This window comes from Saccopteryx leptura, chromosome 6 (genome assembly GCF_036850995.1).
Source record: "Saccopteryx leptura isolate mSacLep1 chromosome 6, mSacLep1_pri_phased_curated, whole genome shotgun sequence".
Taxonomy (NCBI): Eukaryota; Metazoa; Chordata; class Mammalia; order Chiroptera; family Emballonuridae; genus Saccopteryx; species Saccopteryx leptura.
In genome coordinates this window covers 174,338,452-174,357,285 of record NC_089508.1, presented here as the reverse complement: position 1 = coordinate 174,357,285, position 18,834 = coordinate 174,338,452, and the positions used below count along the sequence as shown (strand labels likewise).

At 44.3% G+C, this 18,834-nt stretch overlaps 1 protein-coding gene and 2 pseudogenes across 2 annotated transcripts in view; all 3 read right to left on the bottom strand.

The window, feature by feature from the left end:
- Window positions 1-18,834, bottom strand: part of GRIA1 (glutamate ionotropic receptor AMPA type subunit 1) — a 315,490-nt gene that overhangs the window by 172,052 nt on the left and 124,604 nt on the right. The window lies entirely within an intron of this gene.
- On the bottom strand, window positions 1,367-5,519 carry LOC136376048 (high mobility group protein B1 pseudogene; annotated as a pseudogene).
- On the bottom strand, window positions 8,952-10,664 carry LOC136376046 (adenosine deaminase-like protein pseudogene; annotated as a pseudogene).

Genomic DNA, 18,834 nt, shown 5'->3' with positions numbered 1-18,834 from the left:
CACAGCCTAGGGCTGGCAGAAGGCTTGCTCCCACGATGGCGCCCAAGGCTTCCCTTACCCACAAAGAGAGCCACTGAAAATGGGGCACATCACGTGCCAAGTCATGGCTAATGAGAGATGATCGTTCATGAAGAACAGCCTTCCTGGGGAGAGATACCCAGATGCCACGCAGCTCTGACCTTGGACTTTGAGGGAGGTCACCTTCTTCCTCTGGTCTGTATATCCACTACATGAGTCATTTTTTAAAAAAACACATGAATGTCGAGGATAAAAATTGTGCTTACAACAGGTAAAACTGAAGGAGGGATAGGCAGGAAAAATACTTTTTGCAAAGGAAATTCAATTGGAGGTCATTTCTAACTATTGACTGACTTGATTGTACCCATTTGTTTCTTTTTGATTATTAGGGCCAGTTTGGTGGTGGTTGTTATTTTATTACTCAGTTCACACATTCGTTTAACATACTGTGGAAATGATATTTGATAAGCTTTCAAAAGCTCACACACTCATCTTACAGACACCGTAAACCACATGTAAGTCAAATTTGGCACTAACTTATTATTATCTTTGCCCTGAAGAGACACTTTCTCAATCCCTCTGATTTATATCAATTTCCGAACTACTCTGCAGATGAGCCATTAGGTATATTGAATGCATACTTTTGGAGTGGCACTTCTAAATGTAAGTTTTCCCGGGCATGATTGAGCTGTCATGACACAGATGGATCCCATTACTTGCAAACAATGCCATTTTCTGTCCTATCCACACCTTCTATGTTGATGGCAGTAACAGAGGTAAGACTGAAAATTGAATTGAAAAGCCTATAAATTATGACATTTGGTGGATGTATAAGATTGATCGTGCTTTATTATTGTTTGTTTTTCATCATTACACTTAATCAATGTCTTCACTTTTTAAAAAAAATAACAAAACTGTATTTACTTAGAAGCATTCAGAATGTCAACAAAACAGCTGCAACTTTTTAAAATTTTTTGTAATTACAGAATAGTATTCAGTTAACAGAACAACAGTTATTTTTTATAAGCTGCGTCAGAGACTAGTGAAGATGAAAAAAACTACTGCCCCGTATATATACTAGTTTGCACTGTGCAGCAACAAGAACCTGCTCTAACTTCCACACCAGCTTCCATCCCCCATGCTGTCCCAGGCGAGGTTGGTGGCTATTGAAAATTCCACCAGGACAGGGCTAGCCAAAGACACATTTGGTAGTGTGTTGGCTACACAGGAAAAGACACCACACAATTTAAAAACTAATCTTACACAGCTTTAGATTGCAATTTGTTCCTTTAAAAGGAGTGAGTTGTATGCAGGGAGGTTAAATGCTTTATTGACAAGAAAAAAAAAGCTACCCTTGAACCAACTTATTTATCATCATAATTTTTATCTTCTCCTCCTCCTCATCCTCTTCATCCTCCTCATCTTCCTCATCCTCTTCATCCTCCTCATCCTCCTCATCCTCCTCATCCTCCTCATCTTCCTTCTTTTCCTTGCTTTTTCTCAGCCTTGACCACTCCCTCTTCACTGCATCAGGCCTTCTTTTTTTTATTTTTATTTTTATTTTTTTGTATTTTTCTGAAGTTGGAAATGGGGAGGCAGTCAGACAGACTCCCGTATGCGCCCGACTGGGATCCACCCAGCATGCCCACCAGGGGGCGATGCTCTGCCCATCTGGGCCGTTGCTCTGTTGCAATCAGAGCCATTCTAGCGCCTGAGGCAGAGGCCACAGAGCCATCCTCAGCGCCTGGGCCAACTTTGCTCCAATGAAGCCTTGGCTGTGGGAGGGGAAGAGAGAGACAGAGAGGAAGGAGAGGGGGAGGGGTGGAGAAGCAGATGGACGCCTCTCCTGTGTGCCCTGGCCGGGAATTGAACCCGGGACTCCTGCATGCCAGGCCGATGTTCTACCACTGAGCCAACCAGCCAGGGCTGCATCCAGCCTTCTTGACTCAGTGTGCAGTGATATCCTTTTCGTATTTCTCCTTCAACTTCTTTTCACCAGGCTGCTGTCACCTGCAGTGGTGTGACCCCACATCTCCCCCAACTTCATTGCAGCATCACCAGTGGACAGGCTGGAGTGCTCTCCTTTGATTTGGGGACAATACTCAGCCCAAAACAAAACGAAAAGGCCGAAGGAGAGCTTTGGGTGCATCAGGATTTCTGAACTTCTCTTTTGTTTCCTTTGTGGGAGGAATATAAGCTTTCATTTCTCTTTCCTAACGGGCCTTGTCCCTCTTGGCTGTGACCTCACACTTTCCTTTGTCTTCAGCAGACCTGGTCTTCCAGGTCTCTGAGCACGTCTTAGGACCCTCAGAGAGGCTGAGTGAGGTATCTGGTGCTTCTTCCCGTGCTCCTCCGGGCAGGTTTGCACAAAGAAAGCACACGGTGATATTTTGCCTCTTGGCTTCTTAGGACCGCCTCTGCCCGTGCTGAGTTACCTTTGTGCAGCAGGCAGAAGGCACCACGGACTCCTGCTTGCCCCCTCCCCTGCCCCGTCTCTGTGCAGCTCAGGGCACCGCAGTGGCTGAGAGCGTGGGGGCCAGAGGCAGCCTCCTCCTCCACTTTTTATTTTATTTTATTTTTTTATCTTTTTTCTGAAGCTGGAAACGGGGAGAGACAGTCAGACAGACTCCTGCATGCGCCTGACCGGGATCCACCCGGCACGCCCACCAGGGGCAACGCTCTGCCCACCAGGGGGCGATGCTCTGCCCCTCCGGAGCGTCGCTCTGCCACGACCAGAGCCACTCTAGCGCCTGGGGCAGAGGCCAAGGAGCCATCCCCAGCGCCCGGGCCATCTTTGCTCCAATGGAGCCTTGGCTGCGGGAGGGGAAGAGAGAGACAGAGAGGAAGGAGGGGGTGGGGGTGGAGAAGCAAATGGGCACTTCTCCTATGTGCCCTGGCCGGGAATCGAACCCGGGTCCCCCGCACGCCAGGCCGACGCTCTACCGCTGAGCCAACCAGCCAGGGCCCTCTACTTTTTTTTTCAAGGACACTTGATCCCCTTTCTCACCAGATGCCCCATCAGCTCTGACCATCCTGAACCTCACTTACTACCACCTAGTACCATATAATAAGCCCCTGCTGATTCTCCGGGGCCCTCCTTTCCTTGAAGTCAGAGACCATCTGCACATGAATAAGAAGCAGCCCTGCCTCTCCTGCAGTGTGCCGTGCAGTGCTCGGTCAGCAAATGCGTGACACGGAAGCTCCCTGCTTAGGCAGCCCGGGCGCCTCCACTAACTGACTCTGGCATTCCTTCCGGGAGAGCCCAGGCAGGTCTGCAGAGCCCTCCTCATCAGCGATCCTGGAAGCCGCCACCAATTTATCAGAATGCACGGCCTTGGTATAACCTGTTTTCTGGCCTCACCTTCACAGTTAAAAGCAAAGCTTTTGGAACTGACCTACTTAAATTCAGATCCTCACACTACCACATGCTTGATATGTGACCAGGAGTACAGTTGTCCGAGCACCCTGAGTCTCAGATTTCCCCACTCTAAGACGGCCAATCCGCTCCTCATTCAGAAGTCTAAGTTCCGGCATTTCCTCTTCTATTTACATCAGCCCGAAGGTAGCTGTCTGACCCAGGCCTCTAGGAACACCCTAAACTTGCTCTTCATACTCCTTTCACTGGAGCAGTAATGGGCTCATTTCTTTTCATTTTCCCCAATTACTGTGGGCAGTTATGTTTTTCAGAGCCCAGCGGAGGGTGTGCGCTCTTCACTGGCCCCTGAAAAATTGGTGAACTAAGTATCCCCATTAACCCGTGAAAATCACTTAACATAGTGCTAAGCCTGTGAAAAAGGGCTCAATAAACACAAATTATTTGCATGTATACTGTTAGGTTCCACCATTTCGAGGCTCAGAGAAGAAAGCTTACTACGAAGCTAACTTTTACATATGTATGGTTTAATTTTGGGTTGCTAAGATTCTGCAGCTGCTAAGGATGCCGAAGCTATCTGCACTTTCTCAATTTCAGAGAGCTGCATTCCTTGAAATAGAGCCATAGTCTTCTTTCACATAAAACCCGACGTGGGACAACATACGTAAGAGGCCCCTGGCAGCATGGTTTGGGTCACACCATGTTAGCTAACAGTGCCGTCCAGCAGCCCAACCTTTGCTGACAGCACCCTTGCAGGGACCCATATGAGGTACTCTCTCGGGTTACTGGAGCCCCATCATTCTCTTCTGAGTACCCATGGCCAAAGCATTAGCCCCGGAGGTCTTTTAAATGCAAACCGCTGGGCCCACCCGAAGAATTTCTGATTAAGTGGGGTGGGTCTCAGCAAGTTGCATTTCTAAACTGGTTTCGTGCTGCTGGTCCAGGACCCTTTGAGAAGCCCGACCAGAATGAAGGAGGTAAAGAGGAATGTGCTTGCCTAGGGAAGGCACCGCAAGTTCCACGTATCGGCTCCGGGGCCGGTGATGATCTCCATCTGAATCCTGCAAGCTGTGTTTGCAGCTAATTCTCATTAAAGCCCAGAGGTTGTTCACTGAAGTGTCAGCGGCAGGACCTCGCTGAAGGATGAAGAAAGCAAGGCTTCTGCATTGTGCTGACGAAGCCTGCGATTTTCCTTCTTTCTCAGTTGACAATTAGTGGAACGACTTGACACTTGAATATCTCACAGTTAATACCATCCTTTTGTAGGACACTTGGTGTTTCCCTAGAGTGCTCGCATCTATATTATTACATGTGATTCTTATAATAGCTGCTTTGGGGAAGGGGGGCAGGAATTAGCATCTCTCTTTGAATGACAAGGCAGAGTCAAGAGTCAACCAGGACCCAGCCTGATCAGGCAGTGGCGCAGTGGATAGAGCGTCGAACTGGGATGAGGAGGACCCAGGTATGAGATCCCAAGGTCGCCAGCTTGAGCGCGGGCTCATCTGGTTTGAGCAAGGCTTATCAGCTTGGACCCAAGGTCGCTGGCTTGAGCAAGGGGTTACTCCATCTGCTGAAGGCCCACGGTCAAGGCACATATGAGAAAGCAATCAATGAAGAACTAAGGTGTCACTACAAAAAACTGATTATTGATGCTTCTCATCTCTCTCTGTTCCTGTCTGCCTGTGCCTATCTATCCCTCTCTCTGTCTCTGTAAAAAAAAAAAAAAAAAAAAAAGAATCAACCAGGACCCAGAATCCTCAGTTCATTGCCGGGTCCCTTTCTGTGACACCGCATCGTCTTTGATGCAAGTGTCAGTTCTGCCTTTGAGCTCCCTCCATGCACGAAGCCTCAGTTTCTTTCAGACTGTCACAGATGCTTGGAGATCAACGGCATCATAAGAAGACCTACTAATCAGAAGGGTCTCAGGCATTTGGGAATACAGATTCCACTGGCAGCCTCAAGAAAGCTTGGGACTCTTTTCTCAAACAATACAGATGTGTAAAGATATAATAAATATACATAAGGTGTTAGGTGGCACATACAGTCTGAGGCCACGGTGCCCTGTGACTGCAAAGGGCACCGTTCCCAGGGTCTTCACCGTGTGCTGTAGAGACCGTTCACGAACCATGGACGCAGAGCAGAGGTCACAGAGTCACGTTTTTGGTTTGTTGCCTGTTTGGTTTTTATGATTATTAACAGATGAGTAAACTTAGATCCAAGAACCTAAACCAATTGTTTTAGCTACCACAGCCAAATAAGGGCACTAGAGGGGGGACTAGGATTTCCAGAAGGGTGTATGGAAGACAGCAGGTATTGGAGACAGGACCCCTCACTCTCATCTTATCCTACGTACTGGCTATCAGGCCTTACTTAACGCTTTCAAGATTTACTTTCCCTGTTTCACAAATAGGAATAAAAAATATCAAATAATGTTAAAAGATTGTATTCTGATAGGCTGCTATTAGCCTAAATGAATGAAAATATGTCAAGTGCTAACACAAGGTGTAGCATCTAAGAACTATGAATTTTCTGGCTCCCGGGCTATGTTTTTCAGCTCAAGTTCATGTGTAACAATTGAATACATTTTCCTTTTTGTTAGGACAGGTAGCGGGTAGCATGTATAACCAGCAGCCATGTACATGCTGGTCCTCCAAAGTGTATATATCTATATATCATTATAGATGTCATTACTTATGACTGTGCTTAGTTGATCAGATGCTGCTTTAAGTGCTTGTGCATTGTCCCATGTAGAATCTCAGGGACATGTGTCCCCTCTTCAGTGATGGATGCAAAAATAGCAAAGGAAAAGGCTCACTAAAGGCAAGAAAGCCCCATCAGTATCTAGTTCTCCATGCAGTTTTGAAAGCTTATTTTTTTAGCTTGTGCAAGATTCGTTCTTCACACTGCAAAGGAGCCACATTATACTTCCTAATCCACAGAGGGCAATGACCACCCAAGTAGTTTGTTCTGTATTTGCATCTAATTCACATTTAAAGTTAAGCAGAATTTATAGGTCGCTTCACTGCATACATTTTATTGTGTATTAAATGTTAAAAAAAACCAAGATCCTTATTTTCGTTCCTGGTTGAATCCTAGAATGCCAGAAGTGGAGAAAACCAGAGGCTTCTACTTCCCTTCTATCCCAGGCAAGAAATGGATGCTCTGGGCTGGGGGAGTGTCCTCAAGGTCAACGGTGAGGACAGAGCAACTGTCAGCTGCAGAGCTACACTTGAACTTCAACTGGCTGGCTCCAAATTCAATGTTGTCACTGTGTTTGTCCTGTCCTGCCTCAGATCTGAAGAGTCCAGAAAGTCTAAGCACTTGTAGTAGCATTCTCCCACTCTGGTTTTTTGTTTTTTTTTCTTAAAAGAAAGTTCGTGGACAGTAGGATAAAGATGCACATTCCTCTTTCCATTTTCAATAAATGGTGGCTCCTGGTTCTGCCTGTTGCCTTGATAAAGCTCCCATTATGCTCACCCTCACCCACACCTTTCATGTTATATGAGCAGCAATCCCTCTTTCTTGCTGGTGCCAGGGGCCACGTCACTGCCCAGTTCTCCTTCGTATCTCTCTGCAGACACACAGCTCCCATCTTTGTGACCTTCTCAAAGTGTCCTTTTAAGGGAGGTCTTTCCTGCAAGGGCAGTGCCCTACATCAGCTTGCTACAAGTGAGTAAGATCTTCAGACTCCTCGATTCTACATGACTGGCTTGGTAGGATAAAATAACCAAAACGTTCAAATGACTTAAATACAAGTTGAGTTTGATGCTTCCTGATTTTTCTATTTCAGGACTCAACTCTCATTCTGTCTAATGACTCATTGGTGCCATGGCCCCTTCCCTGTGGAATCTTGGGGTAAGTATGCCCCGTGAGTGAGACATTGCCTGTTATTAAAATGTTAACAGTCAAGAAGGAAAGCAGTTGAAACCAAACTGCATTTCTGAGCATGGTTTTCTCAAGCAGTTAAGATCTGCTCCCGGCCTAAGTGAGGTCACGGCTGTATGTTACCTAAGTCTGCGCGGGTAGACAGCTGTGTGAACCTGATGAGGTCATTCTTCTGACATGCTTCCATTATTAGCATCGTCAGGAAATGCCATCTTTGAAAAAGTGGTGAACAAGTTTCTCTTGTGACTAAATAATTTTACATATTTGGAAGAGAAAATCCTAGTTCTCTACCTGCACCTGCTTTTGTAAAAAGAACTGAACACGCACAGCTCTCCTTCGGCCGGTGTGTGATAGTGTCACAGACAGTAAACACTTCCGGAGTGAGGCGTTGTCATTTATACTCGTCTCTGTCCTCCTTGACTCTCTGGAACGGAACCTGATGCGCAGCAGGCAATGATAGCTGGTTGCTAATGAACAATCCCGAGCATTCATGTATCTTACAACTCCTTTAAGGATGCCTGAGGGGCTAGGGTGTTTTATTTGTTTTTGTTGGTTTGGGTCCCCAGGCAGCTTTATACCTGGTGGGTCTAGAGTCTCTCCTGGGCTCTTCTTCCACATCCTGCGCTGTCACTCCTCCCTGCGTCAGCAGCCTTTGTCCCCTCCTCCAGTCTACACTCACCTGCTGTTTTCCCTACCTGACATCTGTTGTTTGGTGACCAATGCCCGAGTTCACTGACCAAGCCCGTTAAATCACTCAGCTCCCATCTAGACAGCTTTGGAGCCAGCGTGCCTGCAGGGTGCAAGCGTGATGTTATGCTTTCATCCGGCTTCGAAGACTTTTTATGCTGCGTTTGTCTACTTGACTGTTTCCCACATGTTCAGATTGTTTAAAGTCTGAAAGCGTGCGGAACGGGAACGTACACCAGACAGATTGAAAGCTACCCCAGAGGTTGTAATGTTCCTACTTAGACAGATTAAAACCAAGACCCTGCCATTATGTCCTCTATCTCAGCCCCACAGAGAGTTCTAGTCCATCCACTTCCACCCTTCTCAGGTGACAAAATTAAGGCGAATTTCAAACCAAATAGGTTATCTCTGGAAAGAAAACTAGTATACAAGAAACCAAATAATCAGTGTTATTTCTGAGTTGTTATTACATCCATCTCTCAAACAAATCTAGGCTCTTTTGATATTTATAATGAATGACAGCATTCTAAGTGTAAGGGACAGCTTGAGGAACATCAGGAAGCCAAAAACAGAGGGTGCATGTGATGGTGGGGGGGGGGGGGGTGTCGGGCTGCCAGCTGTTTAGGTGGAAGGAGCAGAGAGATCAGCAGGACTTCAAGGAAAAAAAGGTGGAAAAGAGAGTACACTTAACAGACAGAGAGAGGAGGATAAGCAATTTTAATTGGCCACGTAAGCTCACTGGAGGTACAAGATGAGAGGAGTGGCCTCCCCTGAAGTATACTTTGCTTGGCTACTTTTGTAAGGTCTTATGGACTGAAAGTGGGTGGCTCAGTCAAAGGCAAGGAGACCAATGAAAGGATTGGGGTGTATACCAGCACACCCGCTCTCCCTAATCCCAGTCACAAGGACCAAATCACATCTTTTCATGTTTCTGCTCAGGAGACCTGAGCAATAGACTAGACAGCCAGAAGCAGAGGTGACGCTGGTGTCACACTTCCTGATAAAAATATCGGTCAATGACACACCACTCTTCCCTAGAAAGAAGAAGAGTCAGCAGCCCATGTTCCCAGGGGATCACATGGCTGATTCACCCACTGCCTGAGAACAAAATGGCAGCTACTACGAGAGCCTCACCTGTATGTTTAGCAGAAAAGTTGCATGTCCTGGACTCAGATGCACCCTGGACTCTTTATTTTGATATTTATTATCATTTTTAAAATTTAGATTGACTTTATAGACTTGCCTCAGAATGAGAGATACAAATAGACTAAAAGTAAAGGGATTGAAAAAGGTGTTTCATGCAAATGGAAAAGGAGGTTTAGCTTTTAAAAAGAGGAATGGAGCATGATTTCACCTGCTCTCCAATTTTTTTGAGCAATTGATTTCTTGGCTCAGAGGAATCTCTTTGAATTAAATATCCAACAGACTTTCTGGTCAATGCCATGAATCGCCTTTCTGCCCATGGGCAGGAAATTTTCTCATACATCTGTGCTTTTACTCATAAGTATCCTTCTGCCTGAAATATCTTATTCTCCCAACTTCCCCAATAATAAGTACTAGAAGACAAGTGGCAGCAGCAGCAGACTTGACAAACACTCAAGTACTTGCAAAGAGCAGAGAGCTCTGCTGAGTTCCTAACGTATTGACCTCACTTCAACTTCCCAACAGTAAAAATTTCATCATCTCCAGCTATAGATGGGAAAGTTGAGATTCAGAAGGAGTAAATAACTTGCCTAGGTTCACAGTCAGTCAAAAAAAACCAGAGACAGGAATCTCAGTGTCTACATTCGCCCCGACTAAACTTTGTTTTTAAAATTTTTAAATACTATTTATATCTTTACAACTCGACTACTTTACACATGGGTTGCAACCTGTGGGTGGGGCAAAGAAGGGAGAGAGAGTTTCGCAAAGTACCTGAAGCCCTCAGGTTCACCCAGTGGTAGCCGGTGTTGCCTGACAAAGCCATCCATTTAGAGGAGTTGAGAAATGTCCTGTGCCTGCTTTTGTCAGGAAGCAGATCTAGGAGTCCCTGTGTTTCTTTTTTATTATTATTTGGTTTGGAATCTCTGAAAGCTGCAATGCTAACTTCAGACTTGTATTTTAGTTTCTAAAAGAGGTTCCAAGAAGTCTTTTCCTCTCCTGTGGTAGGGCTTCCACTGGGCTCAAAGCCAAGAACCATGTCCTCAGGAGAAAGGAAGAACCCTTCCAGAAGTGTAATAGTCTGCTCGGCTATAGAAGAGCCACCCCTTCTTTGCATTGCTGTCAAACACCTACCATCAATGTCTAAGTTTTCTCTTTGGAACTGCTTCATAACCTCAGGTACAGATGGCACGTACGTCCTTTCTGGTCATTCCTGTAGCATTTTCTCTTTTGTGTGGACCCCTTGTTCAGGAGCTTCCTTGTCAAGTTCCAGGGACTTGACACCATCATCTCTGTGGATTCTTTAATGACTTCCTTTGTGACCATTAGAAAGAATATCATCAGGGCTAGTCGGAGGCTGATGTGTAATTTGAAATATCTGGAAACTTTCCTCTAACGTTCTTTCAGTCATTCAATCATGAATGTTAAGACCTGGCTTCCTGACTATTCATTTCATGGCATTAGAACCAATGGGTCCATTCAAGTGGGCATGAACCCCCAGCTCAGGTGATTCTGAGTAGAAAGTTGTCTCCCACGGCTATTGTTCTTCTGCCTCCATCATGATCTAGTGGGATAAAAAGGTTTTCTCCAAACACTTTTATTCTTGCTATGCACACCATGTATTTTGGTAATCACTTCATTTTCTGCTGTTTACCTTTTTTCAGATTACTTTACTTCCATCCATTTTGCTAAGATTAGCTGTACGTGTAGCTGTGGGCTCAGCTTCAGCACAGTGGTGGAGGTGGACAGCCACCAGGGGTCTGGGAAGCCCGCGAGCACAGGGCAGGGGCAGCAGAGCCCTGAGCAAGAGCTCCCTGGCTGTCTGTGGGTATGTGCGTGAGCCTTTGCCCTGCTGGTAGTTCCAGGACTGAGCGTAGTGTGCCACTCATCCACTATGAGTGGCTACTCTGCCCGTGCCGTGGGGCACTGTGTGTGTGTCCTCCCCAACTCACCTTTGAGCTGTCCTTTTCCTTGAAGCTTTGATTACTGCCCAAGAACGTTCTCCACCTTTTGAATTCAGCTGTATATTAGTTGAATTCATATGGTGACTATTTCTACCTAATATTCGTTCTATAACTGTTTATTAAATGGCATTCTATATGCTAGGTACTGTGCTAGGATAAAATACCTTGGAGGAACTCAAAGACTGGTGGGAGGGGAACACAAGTGATTAGAATGTAGGGTAAGAAGTATTATGATTAGAAGCCACAAAGGGTTCCAGAGGGAGCACAAGGGCAGATGTAACTAAGCTGGTTGTATAGGGTCTGAGAAGCCCTCCAGGAGGAAGTGTCCCTAAATCTAGGACGTACACAACAAAAAGAATGGAAATATTAGACCCGGGCAAGCAAGCAGCATATGCTAACCTGCAAAGGTTAAGTAGCCTTACACACATTGCTCTTTCTGTCCCTGCCCCCGCCCTTGAATACTATGGACTTTTACAGTCCCAACATTTCTCTCACCCATAGAGGGTGACCTCAAAATAATAGGGTGTATACATTTGGCATAGTTGGTTCCAGAGTCAAACAGAGCTGAGTTCAAATCCTGACTTCACTACTTCCTGGCTTTGTGACTGAAAAAAAAAAAAAAAAGAAATGACCATCTGTAAACCTCAGTTTCTACATCTGGAAGTGAAGATTTGAGGTAGTGTCATTACTTGAAGGTTGCTGCAAGTATAAAAATTACCTAATGTACAAAGGGACATAATGGGCAGAGCAAATCCCCAAACACGGTGGCTTTTACTGATAGGGGTGGTCACTACTAGATCCACCTGGATTCTGGCCTCTCCACGGAAAAGAATAGGACTCATTTCCCTTTGTGTTCCTCATTGCATCTTGAACTATGTAGACTTAATAACAGGTATTCAATAGGTGCCTACTGATGGAATTGTTGGTGTGCATTTTCCATGAATTCATTAAACAAATATTTATCGAGACTTTACTATGAGCCTGGCAGTGTTCTGCATGCCGTGAATACAACAGCGAGCAAGGCATACTCCTGCAGCTTCCATCCTGGAATCCTGACCAGCAGTTTTATAAAATTGATGCTTACTGACACTTCAGGCTCAGGTTTGGAAAATGTCATCCAAAGCATGAGAATTACCTAAGTTGTTGGTGCTCATAACTGTAAACCCACTTGAAGTTTCTGGAGAACTGGGCTGAAGACCTGTTCAGCCCAGTCGGTGCTTCTCCACCTGCCACTGGGTCCTGCCTGCTTTTAAAGGGATGACTCCCACTTCTCTCCACAAGCTACCTCACAGGGTTCTTATCAGCGACAAGTTGTCCATCGGCTTCTCTTTCTTTCACTACATTCTGCTGGTCCCTGAGAGGGTGTCCGAATAGAAGGTGGAGTGGGTTCTCAATCAAGCAATTTAGATTTTAACTTAAGTTTTGCTACTAACCCATGTGGATACATATTTTATTTATCCTTTCAGTGACTATGAATGGAGTGATGAACAGAGGCACAGCATGGCCCCACAAAGGGTTCAGGCTTGTGAGTCAGAACGCCAGGCGTAAAAGCCAGTTCTGTGCTTTCTGGCTGTAGAATTGTGGGTGAGGGACTTGACCAGTCAGTTTCCTGACCTGCAGAATGGGCATAATAATCAGACCCACCCGCTAGGACAGTTGTAAGTGTTAAATGAGTTCATACATGTAATAAACCTTTGAGCAGTATAACCAAAACTAGTATATTCTAAAAAAAAAAAAAAAAGACACTATGACTTTATTGTTACTATTTGATGTTATTACCAAACTCTAGGTGATGTATATGACAATGAAGAAATAATGGGAAATTAAAAGGAAAGGTCATGATCCTTGGATATTTTGCTTTCTAACAGGTGAAGAAGTATTAAGCAACTACCCTCTCAAATAAATACATAAGTACGAGTTGTAATGAGTGCCCAGAAGGACAGGAACAGGGTAGGGTGGTGGTCTAAGGAGTACCATTTGAGCTGAGATCGAAAGAATAAATAGGGTGAGTGATGAAGAAGAGCCTGTATGTGAAGGATGGTCCAGAAAGAGTAGAAAGCATGTGTAAAGGCCCTGAGGCAGGGACTGAAGAACCTGTTTGGTTGCATTGTGGTGGAGAGGCGGCTGATGCAGTGGGCAGGGTCCAAGCCATGCAGTGCAGGGTAAGGATTGTGGGGCTTGAAAGCTTTCCTACGGGCAAAAGAATACCGTTGATGGCACGCGGTTTCCTTTCCGGCACACGGACTTTCCAAATCTGAAGGAGAGGCGTGTATAAAATACTTCCTCAAGCTTCTATGAGATTCTGTGATGGCTAACCAAAAGTAGTGGCTGTTTCTGAGAAAAGTATAAATAAAGCAAAGAAGTAGAGGAAGAAAAGGAAACAAGGAGGGAGAACGGGAGGTGACAACGAAGGAAGCAAGCCGATGACTAAACCTTCGGGGGAGACGTGAAGTCTAGAAATGAAGTGTTGAATATTCAGTGCAGATACTGACTTGGCACCTCTCACATCTGTGTGTGTGTGTAGGTGTGTTTGACTTGTGCACGTATTTGTACGTTCACTGATTAGACAGGAATCCGAACCTGGGGAGCCTTTGCAAGGAAGACAAATAAGACTAATGGGCTGGAGATGTAGGAGAGGGGGGAAAATGATGTGTCAATCACTTTGGTTAAATGCGTGATTACTGGATATGAAGACGTGTCTGGAATAGCTCCTGCCGGAAAGCCAGTGCTCAGGAATTGAGAGCCTTGCTGGGGCCATGGTTCAGTGGCTCCTTTCGGGAGCTGCTGGGGAGAAATCAAACAGAATTGCATTAGGCGTGGAGTGGCTGAGGAAGTACTCTCCGGAACAGAAATTGTTACTGGGAGAGGGAAAAAGGAGCGCAGTCCAAAAGGAAGAACTGACTTCAAGCATGCTAATTTGCTCCAGCCTTCAGGAGCCCAGGGGTAGGGGAGCACTGCTGGCTGTCTTATTCAGACGCGGAGCGGAGAAGAGGCAGGCAAGGTGGCGAAAGTCAAAAATAAATACGTGTTCTTTGGGCTCAGATTTCTCTTTCCCAGCTGAGCAGGGCCTGGAATTTATGAAAGGAAAACACACACTGATCCAACTCTGCAAACACTTTGGAATGCTAACACCATCCCTGACTCGCAGAACTTGTTGCTATGGGTCTGTATGGTGGGGTGGCCTATGAATCTTGTGGCAAACGCTGGGGAAAATACTGACCGGAGTTACCTCAATGCAATGGGAAGTAGAAGGAGCCACTTACGGTTTATGACAAGTTCCTTTCTGCTAAGAAAATATCTCTTAGCAATATGTCTCATTCTCTTAACTACTTCCCAGTTTGCCAGTGGTTCAATGAGCATATGCCTGATTTGAGTTAATAATAGCAGCTCCCGTGTTGTGGACATTGACAAGATGTTTTAGGTTCTTAAAGCACGTTAACTGATTGAATCTGCACAATGCAGCACAAGACAGATTCTAACCTTCCCATTTTACAGATGAGGAAACAGAGACTCAGAGAGTTTAAGGAACCCACACAAAGGTATGTGATTCTGGTTCTGATAAACAGATCTGATTACCAAGCCCATGTTCCCTCTGGGCCCACATTTTCTCATCTATAGAACAGGGATGGTTAATAATATGGTCTTCGAATGCTCGTGTTCCTCAAGCTCTCTCAGAACTGCAGACTCAGCAGGTTCACTCAATAGTTCTGTTTTGTGTGCTTTTTTTTTTTAAATTTTATTTATTCATTTTAGAGAGGAGAGAGAAAGGGAGAGAGAGAGACAGAGAGGGAGAGAGAGAAGAGAGAGAGACAGAGAGAGAAGGTGGGGAGGAGCTGGAAGCATCAACTCCCATATGTGCCTTGACCAGGCAAGCCCAGGGTTTCGAACCGACAACCTCAGCATTTCCAGGTCGACACTTTATCCACTGCGCCACCACAGGTCAGGCTGCTTTTTTTTTTTTTTGCCATGAGATGCTCTCTCCCCATCTATTCTCAGCATTCCAATATTTTCAAAAATTTCCTCTTATCAGAACTTGTCCTGGAATTATTCAGTCCCATGTAGGTATAAATAACAGAAACTAGAAGTCAACATTTAGCCGTCATTTCTTACTCTTCTGCAGCTGGTGGTCAAGCACACTCACCACGCTATCCCGTTTCAGATCATTCCTAACAGGCCAGCATGTCCCTAGTTCACAGATAAGAAACTAAGGTTTAGACTGGGAGAGTGACTTGACCAAGGTCACCCAGTGAGTTAAAAGCAGAATGATGGCGATCAGCTCACATCTCCTACATCCAGGCCTAATGCCCTTTTCTGGAAAAGCCCCCATTTTTCTGAGCCGCAAGCCCCAGGGGGCCACCAGGAAGCACAAATGAGCAAACGGGCAGTGACAGAACACTCATCTGCCTGCCGACGTTCACTCAGCTTTAGCCAAACTTTGCCAAGTGAAAAACTGGTCCAGATCTTTCCATGTTTTTAAAAAGGGAAGCTGAGAAGCTGGAGTTTCATATGCTAAGCCATAATTTTTAAAAAAAACTGCCTCAAACTTTTAAATCTCTGTAGGGACCAACTATGACACATCTCTAAGCCGGAGTCACCACCGAGCAGACGGTTTTTAACTCTGCCTCGCCCTGAAGAAATGAGTTCAATTACGGTTGTAGAGATATCGAGCTGAAAGCCCTTTCAACAGCAGCCCATTGCTTAGGAAATCCAAACCTCAATCAATCAAACCTCAGAGAACAGTGGAGATTCTGAGTCCCAAACAATCCAGGTCAGACAGAGGCATTCTAAATGCCAGGAGCTGAGAAGGCGGTGATGTGATAGTAAACCAGCTCTCCAGGGGGAAAAAAAATGCAAATGTCAGTTTCTATGGTGTAACTATTCCCAACTGTACCTAATAGACACTGATGGTTTGACTAGCAGTTTGCAAAATGCATGACTAGTTAACAGTTGCTACACTACAGTCCAGTGGTTTCAAACCAGTTGCATCTCATAATCATTAGTAGCAGTTTTTTTTTTTTTTTTAAATTCAGCTTCCCAGGCTCCAATCCAGATCTATGAAATGAGACTCTCTGTGGGTGGATCCTAGAAATGTGTGTTTTCAAAAAGCTTTCTGGAATGAGCAGCAAGATTTGGAAATTACCAATGTAATTTCCACATCCAACAATGAAAGAAATAATCTTATGAAGACTGCCTATTGAGAACTTTAAGTGAAAGAGGATAGAACAGAGATAAGAAACTCAAGGCTCTGAAAGAACACAAGATAAACATGGTCAAAACTGTTAAACAGTTATACTAATAGGGCAAATTTAATTATACATTGGGGTTTTTATTTGAGTTCTGCTATATGCTAGTCACTGTTCTAGGTACTTGGTATGCACTGCTTTTTAAAATCCTCACAACAACCCTTTGTGGTGAGTGTCTCTGTTACTCCCATTTTATAGATGAGGAAACTGCAACACAGAAAAATTAAATACTTGCCCAAGGTCACCATGCGAGTGTATAGGGAATCAGGGTTAGAATCCAGACAGCCTGGCTCTGAAGAACTACATTCTTGGCCACAATTAGAAAATGCACCTTCTCCCTGGTGGTAGAGATTATTGTGCATAGAGTAGCTGTTCTCAGAAAATTTACATTGTGTTAGACTGAGCAAAGAGAGTTGTTCTTTTGCTTCTCTCTCTCTTTCTTTTCTTTTCTTTTCTTTTCTCTTTTCTTCCCTTTCCTTCCTTCCTTCCTTCCTTCCTTCCTTCCTTCCTTCCTTCCTTCCTTCCTTCCCTCCCTCCTCTCTCTCTCTCTCTCTCTCTTTAAGACCACATATTTCTCTCTTCTATGGGGAATCTGGAAGTCTTTGTAGGCTCTCTTCCATTCCAGTGACCCTTTGACAAGGCCTACAGATTTCCAGATCACTGACAGGGAGAGTTGAACTTTCCACCTCACTGTTGGTGGCTTTGTGTCCTCCTTACTTGGAACCCTGGAGGGCACTGATAATACTCCTTACTCGGCAGCTGCCCTGGAAGCGGACTCCATACCCCATCTGTTTCTAAGTCAGCCTGCCTTCAATCTTGCATTCAGCACTGTCCTGGTCTCACAGCATGTCCGAGACCATAATCCAGCTCTCAGTGCAGAAGTTCCCCCACGTATAGTGGTCTGGCTGTCTGTGCTCACAGGGCAGCTCTGGCCCATTAGACATTCCAGAATGAAAAAACACCCACCTTACTCAAACTCTTCTAGAGAACAGAATGGAGGAGTATTTTCTTCCTATACTTGTGAGGTCAGCATAACCCCTATACAAATCGAACAAGGACATTATAAGGAAAGAAAATTACAGGCACTTTATTTCACAATCAAGATAAAAAATTTTAAAAACTATTAGTCAACAGGATACAAATGATAATATCATGGTGAGGTTGGCAAAGGAAAAAATATCAAGGTCACTATTCACAAGTTACATGATTGTGTTATTAGAGAACCCAAAAACACATGATGGAAAACCATTAGCATTGCTAAGACAGCAAGGTCACTGGATGTAAAATCAGTGTAAATGAAATCATTTCTATTTCAATATACAAGCAAAAAAATTCAATTGTAACAACATAAAATGTTGTTACAACATTTATACAACATAAAAAGATACTATTTAAAATAACATAAAAAATCATGAAATACCTAGAAAATAAGTCTAAGGAAATTTGTGCAAGTTCCTGGGAACATACTGAAAACCACAAAACGTTACTGAAAAATACATAGAAAGACCTAAGTATGTTCCTGGATTGAAGAACTCCCTATTTGAAGATATCAATTCTTCCAAACTGATATGTAAGTTAAATGCTACCCCAATTAAATTCCCTGTAGGTTTTTTGTTTTTTATAATTTGACATGCTGATTCTAAAGTTTATATGAAAATGTAAAGGTCTAACGACAGATTCCAAACAAATTTGAAGGAGAATAGGTGGACAGACCTGCTGTCCCAGATACAAACACTTAGCTTAAATCTAAAACCTGAGAGACACAAACAGATCAGTGGAATAGAAAAGACCACAACCAGAACCACATATCCTTATTACATGATTTATGACAAAGATGCCACTACAGTTCAGTGGGGGAAAGGACGACTTTTTTTTTCCCCAGCAAATGGTGCCATAAGTTGAATATCTATGTGGAAAAACTAATTCTAGATCCTTAAATTACAGCACACACAAAAATCAATTCCAGATGAATTGCTGATCTGAATAGGAAAACAAAGCCGCAGGAAGGTAATATAGAAGAATATCTTCCTGCCTCAGGATAGGAAAGATGTTCTTAAACAGGATATGAAAATATCCATAAAGGAAAAACTGAGAAACTGGACTGCATTAAAATGAACAATTTCTGCTCTGTACATAAAGAGATACCATTAAGAGAATGAAAATGCAAGCTCCAGAAAGGGAGGAGAAATTTGCAACATACACATTGGACCAAGGGCCCACATCTAGAACACACATCAACAATAAGATGAGGACAACACACTGGGAAAATAAGGAGAAGGCATGGACTGTCTGTTATTCCTTCAAAAAGCATGTCAACATTTCGGTGAACATATGAAATGAAGATATAACCCTCATGAATCACCAGGAGACACACAAATTAAAGTCACAGTGAATTATTGCTACACCCCCACCAGAAGGGCTAAAATTAAAATGACTGGCGTTCCCAAGTGTTTGAGGGGACTTGGAGCAATGAGAATCGTCACATCCTGGTGGTGGGAGTATAAATTGGTGCAGACACTTTGGA